Raw genomic sequence first — 6,130 nt, 5'->3', positions numbered from 1 at the left:
GCAATCCTCCTACTCGGGGGCTTAGCTGCGAACCCGTACTTGCCTAAGTTAAAAAACATTCCGAGTGGAGAGCAATCCTCCCACTCGGGGGTTTAGCTGCGACCCCATACTCGCCTAAGTAAAAAAACATTCCGAGTGGAGAGCAATCCTCCCACTCGGGGGCTTAGCTGCGACCCCAAAATCGCCTAAGTTAAAAACATTCCGAGTGGAGAGTAATCCTCCCACTCGAAGGCTTAGCTGCGACCCTGAAATCGCCTAAGTTAAAAACATTCCGAGTGGAGAGCAATCCTCCCACTCAGAGGCTTAGCTGTGACCCCGTGCTCGCCTAGGTCACAAACAACCTTTGAGCTATGCCATAAATACAACGTGCATTCCATCCCTATCCACAAGGGCGACGAGGTGTCAATCGAACACCGCGTCTGAGCTACGCCACAAATACAACATGCGCTCTGTCCCTATCCGCAAGGACGACGAGGTGTCGACTGAACACCACGTCTGAGCTGCATCACAAGTATAATGTACCAACCCGATCTGCAAGGACGACGAGGTGTCGACTGAACACCACGTCTGAGCTGCATCACAAGTACAATGTACCAACCCGATCCGCAAGGACGACGAGGTGTCGACTGAACACCACATATGAGCTGCGTCACAAGTACAATGTACCATCCCGATCCGCAAGGACGACGAGGTGTCGACTGAACACTACGTATGAGTTGCGTCACAAGTACAATGTACCATCCCGATCCGCAAGGACAACGAGGTGTCGACTGAACACCACGTCTGAGCTGCGTCACAAGTACAATGTACCATTCCGATCCGCAAGGATGACGAGGTGTCGACTAAACACCACGTCTGAGCTCCGTCACAAGTACAATGTACACTCCACTCGACAAAAAGTGAGAAGATCAAGTTCACTCGGAACCGAAAGACAGTCGAAAACAGTTCAAAACCAGAACAAAAGCCATGATATTCAAATAAATTCAAGTTCGGATAAATCCTGCAAAAGTTTGGGACCGCGGCAGGTAGAAGTACTCAAACATCAAGCCTGAAAGAGTTTAACGGTTACACAATCACTCGGCATTCCGAGGCAAATAAAGGTGGGGCATAATGTTTTGTTCACTCATCAAGAGAAGGACTTGCTGGATCGCAGAAACTGTCGAGGTCAATGTTGTCTGCAATGCGAGTGGCAGCGTCAAGGAAAGTGTCTATGAAGGACTAGAAACTGTGCTTTTTGGTGTTCGCAACCTTGAGTTCCACCAGCTTGTCTTCTCTGACATCCTTGTAGTGCACTCGGAACAATTACAGGGCGATGTCAGCACCGCAGCAAGCAGATGATTTCTTCCATTCTTGCACTCGGTCAGGTATTTGATTTAGTCGAGCCATCAGAGACGCGAGATCCTATGAGAGTTCCGCCTGAGGCCAGAGTTCAGCATCAACCCGAGTCATCGCCACCTTCAGTCGGGCAAGATAATCAATAGCGTTGTCCATGTGTGACTCCAACCGTAGCACGTTCATTGCGATGTCATCTTTGACAGGAAAATTTATGGGGTTGAGACCCGTCTCGACCCGCCCGGTTTCTGCTTCAAAGTCTTGACAAAGTTCTTCACAGTTGGAAAAACAGTGAGTCGACAGTTTGACAAGATATGTTAGTCGACGTCAACAAATCAGTCGAACAAGAATACCTTCAAGCTTCAAGACCAGCTTCGCAGCAAGCTGCCCCAGATAAGACTCTAGTTCGCCCTTCTTGGCCTTGAGGCTTCCAACTTCGTCTGTCAAGCTGTCCTTGTCTTTCTTCATTTGCTCGACCTCCCGACTGGCTTCAGAGACGGTGGTCTTCAACTTAGAGTTCTCCTCTTCCAACTTGCCAACTGAAGCCAACTTCTTGTCTGCAAGTGTTGTTTTCTCTCGCGCCTCCTTCTGGGCCGCAGCAAGGTGATGATCCTTCTTCTCCAGAGCATGCTTTATTTTCTCTAAAGAAATAACATTCTTCAGACGAGCTTGAAGTTGACGGTTTTCACTATGCACATTTGTTCGAGTGAAATCACTCGGTTCAAAGAGACTAAAAAAATGGGGAAGAGCGAGTCACAAGGTGGACAATCGATGATTGGTTACCTCCCATGATAGTTGCTTCGTCCTGAGCATTCTTGTGGTTCTTCTTGGCCAGTTCCAGATCAAGGTTGAGGCCGATTTGCTTCTTATTCATCTCAGAAAGTTGAGCCCCAAGATCACAAGACCTCTGCAGTCAGCAAATAAGATATGTCAGTCGACATAAACAAAAGTCAATCGCAGTGAAAGTTGTTCTAAGACTACCGCTGAATCAAACATTCAACAGCAGTCTCGGGGACTACACCCAGTGGGTGCACTTAGCGTGCCCCCACTGGTCCGGCTTTACACTCGGCATGGTCTGCCCAGCATGAGTAAAAAAAAGGAGATTCTCAGACCCCAGCCGAGTACCAACAGTCGATCGTGGTCTCGGGGACTACACCCAGTGGGTGCACTCTGCGTGCCCCCACTGGTTCGGAAAAACACTCGACTCAACCTAGTCGACTCAAGTGGAAGAACTATACAACTCTAAGACAGAAACACCCCAGTGGGTGATTGGATGTGAAACACGGACCCATGATACATGCACATAATAGGTTCCAAAACGCTCATCCAAGAGCACCATATGGGCAACGAGGCAACAGTAGCAACTATCATTTTTCAAAGAGACCAGTTGGGAATCAACTAACCTTGATGTTGGTTTGTAGAGCAGTGCTGGCATCATAAGCTACCTGACTGGCCTCATGCACCACCTTCATCTGCTCCATCACAAGATTTACCTAGAGAAGGGCCTCCCTGGTGGCACTCGGTGAGTTGTCTGGAGTCTGGTATGCAGTGAAGAGTGATGAGGGCAATGCAGTCGGAGCAGCCAGAGGGTCAGATGCATGGAGTTGTACTGGAGCGGCAGAGGTCTGAGCAGTCGACCCTGATGGACGGTAAGTCGACATCGGATTGGCAAAGGTAACATTTGTCCGAGCCAGATCTCCGGATCGCTGGACCACTGTCTCAAGCACCGGTGCCGACTGAAGGACCTGCATGCTTTCTCGCTTGACGCCCTGCCTCTCCTCCTCCTCTCTCTCAGAGGCACTTCTTCTTCATCATCCGGAAGATCAATGACGTCCTGTGGAGCTGCAGCAAAAAGTAACCTCAGAAATTCAATCGGCCAACAATTCAATCGGCAGAATAGATTCAAGTCGAACGGAACATACTAGATTTGGAGGTGGCCGCGTCATCAGTTTCCTTGTTGCCTGGGGCCTTGTCAACGTCCATGTCAGTCGCGGCGGAGGCTGGACTGGAAAAGTTTACAATCCATTCGGTCAGAACATAAGTATCAGTCGGTGGAAGAAAACGCGGAAAGAAAGAACACTCACCCAGAGGCAACATGAACATCCATCTTGATCTTGGGAAATGTCTTCCGAGCCTTTGAGGGGACGACCTTGGGCTTCTTGGCGACCTTCTCCATTGGCTCTGGAGTCAAAGTCCGAGTGCGCTTCTGTGCTTGAGTACTTGGAGCCACGGTCTTGCCACGCCCGCCCGCTGGATCATGGAGTAGCTTGGATCGATGTTTTGTACGAGGTGGTGAGTCGACTATCTCGTCGTTGTCCGACTCATCACTTTCCTCCTCGTCCTCGTCTTCTGGAGATTGCCAATCACCGCTTTCCTCCGCGCTGTCCTCTCCCTCCTAGTCTTGCTCCAGAGCTTGCTCACCATTGGGCATCAAGTACATCTCAGTGTAAACCTACAAGACAAGAAGTCAAGTAAATATCAGTCGGATTCGAAGACAGTCGCAAAATGTATTGAAGTATAGTCGATAGCACAGACCAAACCTTATCTGGCTGGTTGTTGTCGCTGAATGGGTTGACTCTCCTGGCTCCCCTGGGGTTGTCCTTGTTTCCTGTAATACCCTTCAGCCACAGGGCCACTGTCTTAGCCAAAACCTCCTCTGGATGAACCTGAGCGGTGTCGTTGGCTTTGGAGTACATCCACATCGAGTGATCACGAGCTTGGAGCAGCTGGATGCGTCGACGGAGAAACACCTCCAACAAGTCCATGCCGGTGACACCCTGATTGATCAACTGGGCCACTCTCTCGACCAACATGTTTGTTTCCACCCTCTTCGTGGCGGTCACTTTCAGTGAAGATGGTTGCTGGGCGCGATCTAAAGAAAAAAGGGGAAGTCCAGTCGACCGACCTGGAGTCGCAATGTCCTGGCAGTAGAACCAGGTCGACTGCTAGCCCCTGACCGACTCAGGAAGTGTCATGGAAGGGAAAGAAATCCTTTTCCTCTTCTAGATACCCAGACCCCCACACATTTGGATAATGTGTGTTCTCTCGTCACTCGTATTCGCTTTCTTAACCGACCGAGAGCGGATTGTGAAGATGTGTTTGAAAAGACCCCAGTGCGGTCGACAACCCAGGAAGTTTTCGCACATGGACACAAATGCAGCAAGGTACGCGATGGTGTTGGGAGAGAAGTGATGGAGTTGGGCTCCTAAAAAGTTCAAGAAACTCCGGAAAAAAGGGTGTGGTGGAAGGGAGAAACTGCGATCGACGTGGGTGGCGAGCACAACACACTCACCCGGTCGCGGCTGAGGTTCCGTCTCCCCCTCCGGCAGCCTTGCGGCCCCGTTGGCGATCAGTCCAGACTCGGCCAGCTCCTCCAAATCTTCCGCCTGGAGCGAAGATCGGATCTAATCACCCTGGATCCAACCCGGCGATAGCACCGACCGTGCTGATGACCCCCGATTCGTCTTCTTGCCTTTCGCCGTCTCCGTCGCCTTCTTCGCGCATTCCAGCGCCGCCGTCTTGTCCTTCACAATGGTGGCGGGCGGTGGCGTCGAGAGCGGAGGAGCTGGATGCGATGGAGAAGCAAAGGAGAAAGAAGTGTTGGAAATATGCCCTAGAGGCAATAACAAAATGGTTATTATTATATTTCCTTGTTCATGATAATTGTCTATTGTTCATGCTATAATTGTAATGATCGGAAACCGTAATACATGTGTGAATACATAGACCACACCATGTCCCTAGTGAGCCTCTAGTTGACTAGCTCGTTGATCAATAGATGGTCATGGTTTCCTGACTATGGACACTGGATGTCATTGATAACAGGATCACATCATTAGGAGAATGATGTGATGGACAGGACCCAATCCTAAGCATAGCACAAGATCGTGTAGTTCGTTTGCTAGAGCTTTTCTAATGTCAATTATCATTTCCTTAGACCATGAGATCGTGCAACTCCCGGATACCGTAGGAATGCTTTGGGTGTACCAAACGTCACAACGTAACTGGGTGGCTATAAAGGTGCACTACAGGTATCTCCGAAAGTGTCTGTTGGGTTGGCACGAATCGAGACTGGGATTTGTCACTCCATATGATGGAGAGGTATCTCTAGGCCAACTCGGTAATGCATCATCATAATGAGCTCAATGTGACTAAGTAGTTGGTCACGGGATCATGCATTACGGAACGAGTAAAGTGACTTGCCGGTAACGAGATTGAACGAGGTATTGGGATACCGACGATCGAATCTCGGGCAAGTAACATACCGATTGACAAAGGGAATTGTATACGGGATTGCTTGAATCCTCGACATCATGGTTCATCCGATGAGATCATCATGGAACATGTGGGAGTCAACATGGTTATCCAGATCCCGCTGTTGGTTATTGGCCGGAGAGCTGTCTCAGTCATGTCTACATGATTCCCGAACCCGTAGGGTCTACACACTTAAGGTTTGATGACGCTAGGGTTATAAGGAAGATTTGTATGTGATAACCGAATGTTGTTTGGAGTCCCGGATGAGATCTTGGAAGTCACGAGGAGTTCCAGAATGGTACCGAGGTGAAGATTTATATATGGGAAGTCATCATACGGTCACCGGAAATATTCGGGGGTATACCGGTATTGTACCGGGACCACGGAGGGGTTCCGGGGGTCCATCGGGTGGGTCCACCTTCCCCGGAGGGCCTTATGGGCTGTAGGTGGAAGGGAACCAGCCCCAAGTGGGCTGGGTGCCATCCCCCCTAGGGCCCATGCGCCTAGGGTTGGGGGGAACACTAAAGGGGGCGCCCCCCTTGGC

Source organism: Triticum dicoccoides, chromosome 1B, assembly GCF_002162155.2.
Source record: "Triticum dicoccoides isolate Atlit2015 ecotype Zavitan chromosome 1B, WEW_v2.0, whole genome shotgun sequence".
In the NCBI taxonomy this organism is placed as follows: Eukaryota; Viridiplantae; Streptophyta; class Magnoliopsida; order Poales; family Poaceae; genus Triticum; species Triticum dicoccoides.
This window is presented reverse-complemented; position numbering follows the sequence as displayed.